The sequence below is a fragment of the Mustela erminea genome, chromosome 1 (assembly GCF_009829155.1).
Source record: "Mustela erminea isolate mMusErm1 chromosome 1, mMusErm1.Pri, whole genome shotgun sequence".
NCBI classification, from domain to species: domain Eukaryota; kingdom Metazoa; phylum Chordata; class Mammalia; order Carnivora; family Mustelidae; genus Mustela; species Mustela erminea.
Window position 1 is genome coordinate 52419395 of NC_045614.1, and position 14186 is coordinate 52433580.

At 45.9% G+C, this 14186-nt stretch overlaps 1 protein-coding gene across 2 annotated transcripts in view; it reads right to left on the reverse strand.

Moving 5' to 3' along the window:
• Positions 1 to 14186, reverse strand: part of ATP2B2 (ATPase plasma membrane Ca2+ transporting 2) — a 366154-nt gene that overhangs the window by 187084 nt on the left and 164884 nt on the right. Inside the window, exon 3 of one of the 2 annotated variants that reach the window (XM_032327037.1) lies at positions 7956 to 8050. The exons of the other annotated variant lie outside the window; for it this stretch is intronic. The gene's annotated coding sequence lies outside the window, so the exon portion shown is untranslated. The remainder of the gene's footprint in view (positions 1 to 7955; positions 8051 to 14186) is intronic. 2 annotated transcript variants of the gene reach the window in all.

Consider the following 14186-nt stretch of genomic DNA (forward strand, 5'->3'; position numbering starts at 1 on the left):
ACCTGGCTCTCACCTCCTCCAGGAAGCCTCTTCAGCCTTGCTTGTTCCCATACACCCCATCCCCTTCTCTCTGTTTCCAGAGCGCAGGAAGGAAACATGTGTTGTTCCCCATCATGTAGAGCACTGGGTCCTCTCTCCCACCTGACTGGAGGGAAAGCGTGTCCACAGAGTGGTTTCCTGGCTTTTGCAAACTTCTCCCTTTGTGTGCTGACGTCTGTTTTATTTTTAAACATTTCAGGTGTGAGGAACTCACCCCTGACTATGTTTTTTTCACTTTTAAGTGAATTGATAGTGTGCTAATCACAACAGTTCCTATTCTGCAAACATGTTACTTAGTCAACCTAGCATCTTCCTTCCCTTCCCAGACTTTGAAATATTTCAAATACGGTTTTAGTCATGCCGGCACCAGGTGAATACTTTTCTGTTGAACAAAGCTCATGCGGGGTCCGTGGGGATGGCAGTGTTTAGGGGGCGACCCCTGGGTGGTGAACGAGGCTCTTGTCAGTGTGTTTCCCTCTGCTGCCCCTTCCCTAAGTAGCCCTGCACCACTATCAGTTTGCAAAATAAGACCCATGGGTCTTATTTTCCGACTGGTTATCTCTGCTTTTGGCTTCAGTGTCGTAAGCTCTCCGTGACTGTGGTGTGTTCCCCTCCAGGAGCAAGCTCCCTCCCCTGCACTCTCATAACGTACTCCGCCTGTGGCTTCCTTGCACCTCCTTTATTCAGCCAGTTCTGAGCACCTACTGTGTGTCAGGGATTAGGGATACAGAGAGAAGCAGGACTTCAGCTCTATGCACAGGGAAGGAGAGGATCAGGAAGACACTGGCCTTGATCCATGGGCTCACAGAGGCCAGATCACCTCCTCTGGGTCATGTGGCTAGAAGGAAATAAGGCCTGCAGGTCAGACCTTTTTGATTCTAAGTCCCAAGCAAGCTCTTTCCACTGCCCCACTCCCTCTGTGGGGAGTTCAGGGTCTAGACAGAGAGAGGTAACAAAAAAAAAAAAAAAACCCGAAAACGAAATGAAACACCCATGATGCGTTTGACGACAGAGGCATATCAGAGGAGCAGCAGGGACAGGGAAGATGGAGTGATTCATATTCATGGAGGTGAAGTTAATGTTGGGGATGGTTACGGGGGAGGTGAACCCTGAGCAGGATCTCCCACCTCTGGCTTAAGGAATCAGGTCATTCTCATTGTTAAAACTGTTTCTAAAGTAAGAGTCACAATGCCCTGAGCGAGGAGTGTGGGGTTTTAATGTATAAAATGCCTGGGCATGAAGTGCATGAACTGTGTGCTGTCTTTGGTCTCTGCCACATGACAGACAGTCAGGTTCCCGTCCCTGGAAGTAACCAGAAAAATATTAAAAAGTTAGCAGTGAAGGAGCTGGGGGAAAGCTTCTATCATCGGGTGAGGTTGTTCAGGAATTCTGTGGTTCTTTCTAACAATAAGATCCTACACATTTTATTTATACTTGGCCTAGCAAGGGGAAGGCAGACACCTTACTTTTCCCACCGATCCAGGCAGGCCAAGGCTGAGAGCCAGGCCTGAGGGAGCTCCGTGACACCTGGGAGCCCAGTAGCCTTTGACCCCAGTGGACTCAGAAATAGTTTTGAGCAATGACTTACCAGGCCCGCACATATAGGTTATCTCAGTAACTCTCATGGAAGCCCCCAAGGCAAGGGATGTTGTGCCCAGCCTACAGATGGGCACACTGAAGCCAACCCATCAGTGAAGGGCCCCGTCTGATCCCTCCATGTCTGAACACAGGGCTTCTGCCCCCACAGCTACCAGCGTCCACTGAAGTCAGACCGAGTGAAGGGAAAGACCCAGAAGGCAGGGCATGTAGAGTTGGGGCCCAGAGGCTTCCACTCTTGACATCTGAGGGGCTGCATGCTACACGGGGCCCAGAAAGAGGGGGCACATCCTGCCTCACGACCAGCTGGTGGGGCAGGCACATGGCCTACCAGAGACCTCCAGTGGCAAAACCACCCTGCAATGTGGTTGCTGTTCTATTTCCAGATGAGCCAACCGAGGACCGGAGAAGGGACAACCAGGTCCCAGTTTGAACTCAAAGTTCCTGCTCCCTGCACCCTTCCATGAGCCCACTCTACTTGCTACATAATTTTTTGTTTCATCCTCCTCTGGGTGTGGTTCAATAAGCAGAATATCCCCAGGGACACTGTGAACAGCCCCGGCATCATGTCAAGGCCTGGGCTCAGATCTTCCCCTGTGACAGCAAGCGTAGAGGGAGACAGATTGGAGTGTGGCCCACCCCAGGCTTCCTGACCCCGGTGTGCCCACAGCCCACCACCAGTGCACTGGGGCTTTCACTGAGGCACACCTTCTACTCAACTCCTCTTTGGAAATAGTGTCCTGGGGACACTGACCTCCTTCTGCTGCCTCCAGCTCCTGGAAGGGGTAAAACATTCTGCCCTCTGGAGTTTGGGTGAGTTGAGTCAGCATTGCAGTCAGTTTGACAAGCATCAGTTGGGGCCAACTAGGAGACATGGTCTATGTGAGGGGCCAAGGGTTGTCCCTGTGAAGATATTTTGGAGCCACAAGGCCAATGCAGGACAGAGGGCCGCCACCCCGGGTCACACAGCAAGCTCCTGATGGGCAGGCCGGCGGGCAGGAGATGCTCCCTCTGCCCAGCCAGATGTTAGACTCCCTGGAGACTGCTCCCAACAGTCACACAGAACTGGCCAGAACCCACCCAGTCCCATACTCTTGTCTGCAGGGTAGGAGGCTGAAGCCCAAAGAGAGAAGCTCGGTTGGTTACCGAGCACCATGCGAAGTCCTCTACAGGCACCCCTCACTTGTGTGGTAGGAACTCTCCCTACATTGCACCTGAGAAAATGGAGACTGGAAAAGTGACAAGATTCACCTCAGATCACAGAGCTCAGACTGGCAGAACTGGGATTCAAACCCAGCGCCTCAGTAAGCTTGTGCCCAGTCTCGGTGCTCTAATCAGTGCAATGCCACCGTGCACTGTCCTCCCTGGTCACTGAGGCATTGGAAATGCAGGTTGTTTGCTCTCGGCTCAAGCAACATGAGAACATTCAACATTTGGGGTAGGAAAGCTTATTTTAAATATAAGGATGTGTCAAGAAGGGCGCATCTATCACTGACTCCTGACCTCTCCAGGGATCCTGGCCAAGCTGGGGATGCCAGCTGGGGGTGGAGCAGGTTTGGGTTCCTCTGCACTTGTGACTTGCTATGAGACAGATTCTGGAGTAGGTCTTATCCCAGAATGAAAGGTGAGTGACTGAAGAGTTATTTGACTACACAAAGAGCCAGTGGTATTTCTCCTGTGCTCTCAGAGCACTCAGAAAGGGCATTTTCCCCTTCAAGGAGACAAAGACAAGAAGCAGTGTAGGAATTGGGGCACCTGGGTGGCTCAGTGGGTTAAGCCGCTGCCTTCGGCTCAGGTCATGATCTCAGGGTCCTGGGATTGAGTCCCACATCGGGCTCTCTGCTTAGCAGGGAGCCTGCTTCCTCCTCTCTCTCTCTCTCTGCCTGCCTCTCTGCCTACTTGTGATCTCTCTCTGTCAAATAAATAAAATCTTTAAAAAAAAAAAAAAAAAAAGAAGAAGAAGCAGTGTAGGAAAGAAGGCTTTTCCTTCATGCTGAGGCTCACTGCTGGGAAGGGCCCTGTGGCCCCAGCACCCACCTGTCCAGTAATAATAGCCAAGCTGCCTGCCAGCCTGTCCTTGGGGCCCTCGCCTGTGACTGCCTCAAAGGCTAGGCCTCTAGCTTCCTGTGTTTGCCGAGTTTGGTGCACAGTCGGGGCTAACGAAGAGCTTGGATTCAAGGTTGCTTGCTCTTCATGGAAGATGATGACCCCAGAGACCCACGCTGGAGTTTGTTAAGGCCAAGAGTTAATGGGAAGCTCCTGGAAGCTAAGGAGTGATTTTGAGAAGGATGTTGCCCTTTTGGAAAATGATGTAAAATATTCTTTCAGGCTATTTAAGAAATGTCACGAATGCACTGATGGCCCTTCCAGAATCCACTTCAAACAATTATGATAGCGTTAGGGGTTGAATTAGACTTTTCCTCTGAAAGGTACTTTGGAGTTCTAACCCTCAGGAACTGTGGACGTGACCTTATTTGTAGACAGGATCTTTACAGAGGCACGCTAGTTAAGACGAGGTCGTCAGGGTGGGCTCTGATCCAATGGGACTGGTGTCATTATGAAAAGGGGATATCTGGAGGCACACACATGCATGGACGATGACATCAAAGGTGGGGGGTCAGGGTAATGTACGCACAAGCCAAGGAATGCTGAAGATTGCCCCTGAAGGAAGGACCAGAGCTGGGAACAGATCCTCCTTCTCGGGGCTTGTTAGGAAACATCCCAGATGACACTTGGTGACAACAAGTATCTGTGTCTTCCAGCCATGCAGCTCATCGATGCTTTGTTACAGCAGCCACCGCACACTGATACGGATGGCGAACTATCTGTTTCCAGTGCTTGTGCAGTGGAGAGTCTGAAATGGTCCCAGCAGAAAGGGGCCTGGGGGCCTCACCCTCTGAGGCAACTATTCTCACAGGAGACACTAGGAGAACAGAAACCTGCTGTATGCCGTTGACATCCTGGGCTCTGCTCGGCACATCTGCTTTTCTCTCCCATGTACTCTTTCCAGTAGCCTCAAAATCGAGGGCTTCCCACTCCCTTTTTAAAGAATATAAAGCTGAGGTGGGAGAGTGTCTAAATAACTGCCCCAGGCTCGCATTGCTAGGACCTGATGCTAGCAGAGGTGGGCCGGGCAGCTGGGCTGTCAACACTGTGCTACCTCCCTAGACCGGTCGCATGTGCAAAGAGCTTACCTGAGTTAACAAGCTGATACCAGGGGTCTGAGTGCATGACCCCAGCTCTGTCTCCTGTATCTCAGGCTCTGGGGCTGTCTGGCCAGGGCAGGGCCCACATTTTTCTCCATTCTCTCATTGGGGAAAACAGGATGGAGGGAAACAGTCCAACTCCTTAAAAGGATAAGGTGTTTAAGAATCCTCTAGTCCTGGTGGCTCTGGGTGGCTCAGTCAGTTAAGTGTCTCCCTTTGGCTCAGGTTGTAATTCTGGGGTTTTGGGATTGGGCCCCACATCAGGCTCCTTACTCAGTGGAGAGCCTGCTTCTCCCTCTGCCTCTCCCTCTGCTTCCTGCTTGTGTTCTCTCTCTCAAATAAATAAATAATCTTAAGAGAATCCTCAAATACTTTCAAGCTCATTTGTGCAAGTTTTTACCTTCTACAGAGCACGTTCCCATGTATCTCCCATTCCCAGCACTGCCCAGCCGTGGGTACTACTGTCCACATCTGAAGGAGGCCCAAGCTGCTTTGTAAATGGGTGTTCCGACAACAGCCTAACACGTTGCTCCAACATGCAAATTCGGCCAGACCTTCCAGGTTCCAATCCCCGCTAGGGTAAGTGATACAACCCTCTGTCCTTCAGTTTCTCATTTTGTAAAGTGGGGCTACTGGTCACACCTACTTACTGGAACTGTTGTGAAGACTAAGGGATGAATGTTTTCAAGCACTTAAAACTGGACCTGGCTCTTCGCCAGCACTATAGTGTTTACTATTATTGTTATTAATTCATTTAGGCAACATGGATTGAGGTTCACATTTGTGGAGAAAGACTGACTAGGTTCATATCCCCACTTTGCTATGCACTTCCTGGATGGCTGTGAGCATTTTACTTAACCATTCTGGGCCTTGGTTTGCTTTTCTGTAAAATGGGGACAGTAAAACTATATGTGTCCCAGGGTGATGGTGAGCCCGGGGGCTTGTTCCAGTGCCTGGCTCAGTCTAGGTGCTGAGTAAATCCAGGTACCTTCATGACTGATATCAGAGTTACTGTGACTCCTGTTGGGTCAGGCCAGACCTCCACAGCCGCCGTGGGAGAAACTCACCATCACCCTGGGCAGATTCCCTCCAGAGGCTGGGAGGTCAGGTTTGGGGCTGGGGGAGCCCCATCTACCAGCACTTCAGACCCAGCCCTTCCTGGCCTGGCCCACACCGCCAAGCCCTCTCTCAACTGCAGAGAAATCGTTTCCAAACATCCACCAGGTCACCAGAACCCTCCAACAGCTTTGCCACTAATGTAGACTACAATTTAAACTCCGCACAGGAGGCCCCACAGGCCTGGCCTAATTGACCTTTGGTAGGCACTCCTTGCCTACATCACTGATGTTGGGCTCCACCTCACCCCTCCCAACCCACTATCCCCCTCACTCTTCCCCAACTGCCCCCTCCCATGGGCTCCTTGTTCCGGCAGACAGGAACGTTCGTCCCAAACCTGGACCTCTGCATGGCTGGCTGCTTCTACCACAGGGACCTCCAGTCAAACGTCCCTCCTCAGGGGACTGCTGAACAGTCCTACCCTGCCACCTATTTTGTTCTGTTCACACTGCTTATGATGCTCGGAAGCTGTCTATTGATTTGTTTAGCTGTCCACTGGAGTGGCAGTACCATGAGGACAGGGGTCTCAATCATTTCATTCATAAGGATGCTTCTGGGTGAATAAAAGCCTAACAGGGACTGCAAACAGAGGGTGCTCAATAAATGAATAAGCAAACAGGTGGCCAGGTTCTGGCTTCAGGCATCCTTTAGGGAAATGATAATGCATCTTTTTCATTATGTAATAAAAGAGGCCCAACCGCATAGTGAAAATTCCACTACATCGTGGCTGCCAACCATGGGCCTGGGAAGCCTTTCAATCCATCTCGGGAAAAGAGGGGAGATGTCACCTTCTCCTCCCGTAAATGGCTCAGAGATGGCTCTCCTCAACCTCCTTCCCCACCCACGCCTGCCAAAGCTGCTGGGTTTAAACGCCCATGTTTCTGTTCCATATTATCAATCGTTTAATATTCAAGAGATGGCATAAATAAATATGTGAGCAATTATGTAACATGTTTGGAAACAATCTGGTTAGCCACAAAGTGCTGGGGCGAGAAGTAAAACTTGAGCAAAGTCAGAAGTCTGGGTGATCTGGGAGGTGGGGACAGAGATGTGTGGCCTGTCTGGCCCTCCCCAGTTCTGTCCGGAGTTACTCATCTTCCTTGGCATACGCAGAGTGGGGTAGTAGGAAGTGAGCTGAGAATCTTGGAGGCATCACCTGGTTCTCCCTCCTCCTGTCTGGGCAGTTACTGTCTTTCCATCTGAGAAAGGGTAAGGAGGCCCCCTGGTAAGGTCAGATGAGATGATGTCTCTGAGCTCTGGCTCAGAGGATGTTCTTTCTGAAGGTAAGTTGGGTCTGATGCTGAAAGATGAGCTGTGCCAGTTCTGGTCCCTAACAGGGGTGAGATTAGGGGTGCATCCCTGGACTTTGAGGTTCATGGGTATATAATGCAAAGTGGACTGAGCCAGAAAGTAATAGAGACCCAAAGAAGAGCTTCAAGAGGACAGAGGAAGACATGCTTCCCAGGAAGGAGCTGGAGAAATCTTACAGAACTGCCACATGGGCTGGCTCTGGAAGGCAGGGTGGCGCTGTGACCCCAGAGAGAGGGCTGCCCCATTTAGCTAACATGCATTAGGCATCCAGTATGTCTGTTCAGTCAACAAGCATTTATTGAGCCCCTACTAGGTTTCAGCGACTGTGCTAAGGACTTTACATGGGTCATCTTTGCTTGGACTTCGTAAGACAGAGATGCTGCCATTATCCCTGTTTTACATACGGGAACTGAGACTCAGCTCACCAGGTGAGGTGCTGCCTTCCTTCTCTGAATTTTAGGCCATAATCCCTATTTAAATGCAAAAGGGATGTGGGGCAGTTTTCCCAAATCAAAACAATGGTGTATAAATAATTCATGTGCCTTCTCTGAGGTTGCAACAGGGAAGGGAGCTGCTGTCAAACTCTGCTTTCCTGCTCAGCTGACCCTCCATCAGCAGCCCCCAAACACTGCTTTCTTCCATATCTATCCCACCCCCCAGCCCCAGCCCAACCCATTTCCAACTCACCCCTCCAAGTCTTCAGGTTAAATGAGAAGTGTCAGGATTTGGAAAATGGGGCCCATGTCTTGCTGGCTCTGGGGACTGGGTGATGAAGTTCAGCTCTGGAAAAGGGGAGATGGCATTGGTTAGGGGTGGGTGATCTGATAGGGAGCCAGTCAGGAAAGAATAGGGAGGGACTCGTGCTGGGGAGTGTCCCCTGTGTGCCTGCACTGGGCGTGGGCCAGGGCCAGCATCAGGGGTGGGTGCAGACCGAAGAGAAGCAGGAGTGGCCCAGTTCCCCAAGTACCTCCCAGGAGCTGATTTGCCCTCCAGGTTCCTCATCAAGACCTTCCTGTGGGTATCCCGCCCCGCCCCCACCCCGCCTCCCAGGCTCCAGGCCCATCAGGTGGCTGGTGTGACCTTCAAGGGTAGGAGTGGTGCAGAGTGGGCACAAGTGTGTGCTCTGGACAGACAGAGGCCCTTGGGCAAGTGGCTTTGTTTCTGAGTCTGCTTCTCCATCTGCAGGATAGAGATAATAATACCTATTATTCAGGATTTTTGAGAGGAGTAACCAAAGTATAATATGTGTAAAGGCCTTAGCTTCTAGAAGTGTTTCTTAAATAGCAGCAGAAGAGAATGTATGCTAAATGGCTCTCCAATGTCAGGTTCCATTTCTTTACCTATACTCATTTGTAACTATCCCTATACTCATTTGTAACTTTCTATTTTTTTAATGTTTTAAAATTTTTTTTTAAACTTCCTATTTTTTTAAAAAAGATTTTGTTTATTTATTTGGCAGAGAGAGACACCGCGAGAGAGGGAACAGAACCAGGGGGAGTGGGAGAGGGAGAAGTAGGCTTCCCGCTTGATCCCAGGTCCCCAGGATCATGACCTGAGCCTAAGTCAGACATTTAATGACTGAGCCACCCAGGGGTCCCTTCTATTTTGAAATAATTATTCATTCAAAGCAAGTTGTAAAGGAATGTATAGGGAGGTCTCATGCACTTTCCCCCAGTGATGCCAGTGTTCAGGGATGTCCTGGGTACCTTCTCCCAGCTGACCTGGGAGAGTTCACATCTCGCACTAGAGTGCACTCTCAAAACCAGGCATGTGACATTAGTACAATCCATGGAGATAATTCAGATTTCACCATGTTACATGTACTTGTGTGTGTGGATCTATGCAATATGATCACTTTGCAGTTTTCTCTAAGCACCATCACACTCAAGATATAGATCTGTTCACCAGCACAACTTCCTTGGGCCACTCCTTCATAGTCATATCTCCTCCCTCCCTGACTTCATCCCTGACTCCTGGAAATCATGATTCTGTTCTCCATCTCTATAATATTGATCTTTCAACGGTGTTGTGTGAATGGAACCATACAATATGTAAGCTTTGGGGATTGGCTTTCTTCACTCAGCCCAGTTCTCTGGAGATTCATCAGGTTCTGTGTGTATCAATAGTTCACTCAATGATATGAAGGGACCACAGTTTGTTTATCCATTTATCTGGTAAAGGACATCTATCTGGGTTATTTCCAGTTTTTGGCTATGATGACTAAAACTACTATAAATATTTCTGTACAGGGTGTTTGTGTGAATGTAAATTTTCATTTATTTGGGATAAATGCCCGAGAGTACAATTGTTGGGTTGCATGGTAGTTGCATATGTAGTTGTGTGTGTGTGTGTGTTTAAAAGAAATATCCAAACTGTTTTCCAGAAGGGCTGTGTGCCAATTTATATTCCCACAAGCAGCATATGAATGATCCAATATTTCTGCCTCCTGGTCAGCATTTGATTTTGTATTTTTGCCATTCTGACAGGTGTGTAATATCTCATTGTGGTTTTAACTTGCCTTCTTTATTGGCTAATGATGTTGAACATCTTGTCATGTGCTTATTTGTCACCCTGCACATCCTCTTTGGAGAAATGTCTCTTTGTGACTTTTGCCCATTTTCCAATTAGATTGTTAATTTTTTTTTAAACAGTTGAGTTTTGAGGTTTTTTTGTTTTTGTTTTTGTTTTTGGTCAGATACTGGTACTTTGTCAGATTTAGTAATTTGCAAATATTTTCTCCCAGCCTGTAGCTTGTCTTTTTGTTCTCTTGAAAGAATGTTTTGTAGCACACAAGCTTTTAATTTTGGTGAAGTCCACTTTATCTCTTAATTTTTTATTTTTAATGGATCATGCTTTTGGGATCAAGTCTGAGCTGAAGATTTTCTTTTAAATATTTTTCTTAAAAGTTTTGTAGTTTATATCTATATTCAAGTCTATGATCCGTTTGAGCCAATTTTTGTGTAAGGTGTGAGGCTTGGGTAGATTTTTTGTTGTTGGTGGTGTTTGCCCAGAGATACCCACTTTGCTTCAACATTATTATTGTTATTATTTTTTATAAATGAGAATTTTCATTTTATTTGTTTTTTTTTTTAACATTTTATTTATTTATTCATGAGAGACAGAAAGAGAGAGAGGGAGGGAGGCAGAGGGGGAGGGAGAAGCAGGCACCCTGCTGAGCAAAGAGTCTGGTATGGGACTAGAACCCAAGACCCTGGGATCATGACCTGAGCCAAATCAGACATTTAACTGACTGCCCCACCCAGGTGCACCACTTCAACATTACTTTTTGAAAAGGTTATTATCTTTCTTCCACTGAATTGCTTTGAACCTTTGCCAAATATTGGTCCATTGTATGCATCAATTTCTGGATCCTCTATTCCATTCCATTAATCTATGCATCATCACTGTCAATACCACACAGACTTGGTTTCTAGATAAGTCTTGAAGTGAAGTAGAATTATTCTCATTTCATTCTTATTTTTCAAAACTGTTTCAGCTCTTCTAGCTTCTTTGCCTTTCCACATAATTTTTAGAATAATCTTTTCCACATTTACAAAAATTTTGCTGGGACTTTGGTAGCAACTGCACAGAACTGACATCTTTACTAACTTGAGTCTTTGGATCCATGAACACACTATGGCCACTTCATTCATTTAGATCTTCCTCATGAGTATTTTGTAGTTTTTGGCATAAAAATCTTATGCATGTGTCTTAAATTTACCCTATATATTTTTTGTGTGATTGTGTATGGCACTGTATTTTTAATTCTGGTGTCCACATATTCTTTGCTACTATACAGATACAATGGTTTTTTTTTTTTTTTTTGCATGTTTATATTTTGTTTTCTGCGACCTTACTGGACTCGGTTACTAGTTCTGGGACGGTTTTGTTTTGTTTGTTCTGTAGATTCACTGGGATTTTTTTTTTTTTTTTTACACAATGAAGTTATCTGCACATAGGGACAGTTTTATTTCTTCTTTTCAATCTGGGTGCCTTTTCTTGTTTTAATGCCCTGGTGAGATTGCCTAGCACTGTTTGAATATAAGTGGTCAGAGCTGATTGCCTTGCTTTGTTTCCAGTTTTAGTGGAAAGCCTTTGGTTTTTAATCATTAAGTATCATGTTAGCTGTAGTTTTTAAATAGATGTTCTTCATCAAGTTGAGGAAATTCCCTATTCCTATTTTTCTGAGCATTGTATTATGAATGGGTATTGAATTTCATCAAATGCTTCCTGCATTGATGTATATGATCATGTGACTTTTCTTCTTTAGCCCATTAACATGGTGGATTATATTAATTGATTTTTAAATGCTGAACCAACCTTACATTCCTAGAGTAAACCCTCTTGGGTTCTGAGGCGTAATTGTTTTTATATATTGCTGAATTCTATTTGATAATGTTTTGTGAAGGATTTTCACATATGTATTCATGAGGGATGCTGGCTCATAGATTTTATTTGTTGCGCTATTGTGTGGTTTTCATACTGGGGTAATACTGGCTTCATAAATTGTACTGAAAGTGTTTATCTTCTTTGGAGTTTTCTCAGCCTCATGAATCTTTTTGTCTTCTTAAGTCATGTTTTGTCTTCTTATGTTTATAAGGGTTTGTTGTTTGTTGTTTTTGTTGTTAGTGGTGTTGGCTGGGTTTTTTGTTTGTTTTTGGTTTTTTGGGGGCCAGATTTGGGGAGTTTTCCGCCACTGTTTCTTCGGGTATTTTTTCAGCCCCCACTCCCTTTCTCATCTTTTTCTAGGAGTTCAATGACATAAATATTAGATCTTTTGCTAAAGTCCCACAGTTCTCTGAAGGTTTATTCTTTTTTTTTTTTTTTAAGATTTTTATTTATTTATTTGACAGAGATCACAAGTAGGCAGAGAGGCAGGCAGGCAGAGAGAGAGAGAGAGAAGAAGGGAAGCAGGCTCCCTGCTGAGCAGAGAGCCTGATGTGGGCTGGATCCCAGGAACTTAGGATCATAACCTAAGCTGAAGGGAGAGGCTTTAACCCACTGAGCCACCCAGGCACCCCACTGAAGGTTTTTTCTTTTATTTTTTGTTATTCAGATTAGATAACCTGATTAGATAAATTTTTTGTCTTATATTCTGGTTCAAATATTCCTTCCTTTTTTGTTAAGTCTGCTGTTAAGCACATCCACTGAGTTTTTTTTCTTTTTAATTTCAGTTATCATATTTTTCAGTTCCAAAATTTCCATTTGGTTCTTCTCTATGTCTTCCACTGCTTTGCTGGGATTTTCTTTTCTTTTCTTTCTTTTTTCTCATCTCTTTCAAGTGTGTTCATAGCTGCTCCTTGAAGTATTTTTATGATGGCTACTTCAAAATCTTTGTCAGACAATTCTAACATCTCTGGCATCTCAGTGTTGGCATCTATTGATTCCTTTTTTTCATTCAGTTTAATATCTTTCTAGTTCTTAATAAAAGTGAATTTTAATTGAAACTTGAGGATCTGGGAAATTATGTTATGAGCCTCCAGATCTTTTTTTAAATCTTCTGTTTCAGCTGGCTTCCTCACATATTGCACTAATAGAGGAAGGGGACTAGGGAATGCCAGCTCCCCATTAGACCTCCACTGACACCTCCCTGACTTGGAGGATTGGAACAACTTATTACTGTTCCCAACATAGTCTCCACTGGCACCATGAGCACTGGAGGTGAGGTCTTATTACCACCCAGTGGGGAATGAAAGTCCTGGCTCTCTACTTGGTCTTCTCTGATACCACCCATTTTGGACCGGGAGTGTGTGTGCTGGGGTGCCTCACAGTCTGATGAAGGTAGAAATCCAGTCTCCCCACAGGATCATTGTTGGTGGGATAAGGCCATAATGTTTTCTATGGTGTTTGGCTGGAATAGTTTTGTCTAAAAAAGCGTCTGTTTTGCTAGGTTGCCGCCTTCCTTGTTCTTCAGCTAAAGAGAGCAGGCTCCCCACCCCCATTGGCATTTCCTCATCTCTGGCTTCTTCAACTCCAACACCAGGAGACATGAGGCAAAACTACTGCCACCAGGAAATCGCTACCATGTTGTTTCTTGGGTCCTCAGGTCCCTAGTGGGTTTGTTCTTTGCCATTCAGAGTTTTCTAATTTTGTTTTATATATAATATAGAGGGGTTTTAGTTGTACTTAATGAGAGGAATAGGAAAAACTACCTCTGTTCTATGTTCCTGGAAGCAGAAGCCCACCTGAAACCCGCTTAACAAGTGTTTCCCTGTTCCCTGGAGTTTTTTTTTTAGAGTTCCCTCTACCTTCTTAACACTGCTAAGGAGATCAAATCAGATTTCCTGACATGCTTGTCATTTCTTTCTTTCTTTTTTTTTTTGTTAGTGCTAGACTTTTTTTTTTAATTTTTTATTTTTTATAAACATATATTTTTATCCCCAGGGGTACAGGTCTGTGAATCCCCAGGTTTACACACTTCACAGTACTCATCATAGCACATACCCTCTCCAATGTCCATAACCCCACCCCCCTCTCCCGACTCCCCTCCCCCCAGCAACCCTCAGTTTGTTTTGTGAGATTAAGAGTCACTTGTGGTTTGTCTCCCTCCCAATCCCATCTTGTTTCATTTATTCTTCTCCTACCCCCTTAATCCCCCATGTTGCATCTCCACTTCCTCATATCAGGGAGATCATATGATAGTTGTCTTTCTCTGATTGACTTATTTCACTAATGCTTGTCATTTCTTATGGGCTTTTAGTTTTCTACTGGACTCAGGTGAGTGTCTACCTGTCTGGTAGGAGACAAAAGGAACTTTGGGTTTTCAGGAAGCCTTTTCCTTTCAAAGCTATAGGTGGTGGTGAGTAACTTAGAACAGAGCCCCAAAGACACTGATCCAGCAGGGCATCTCTTTAAGGGTCACCAGGCCTAGTCTTTCTAGGTCTCTTTAGGAGAATACAGGTATCCAGGCAGTGTTGC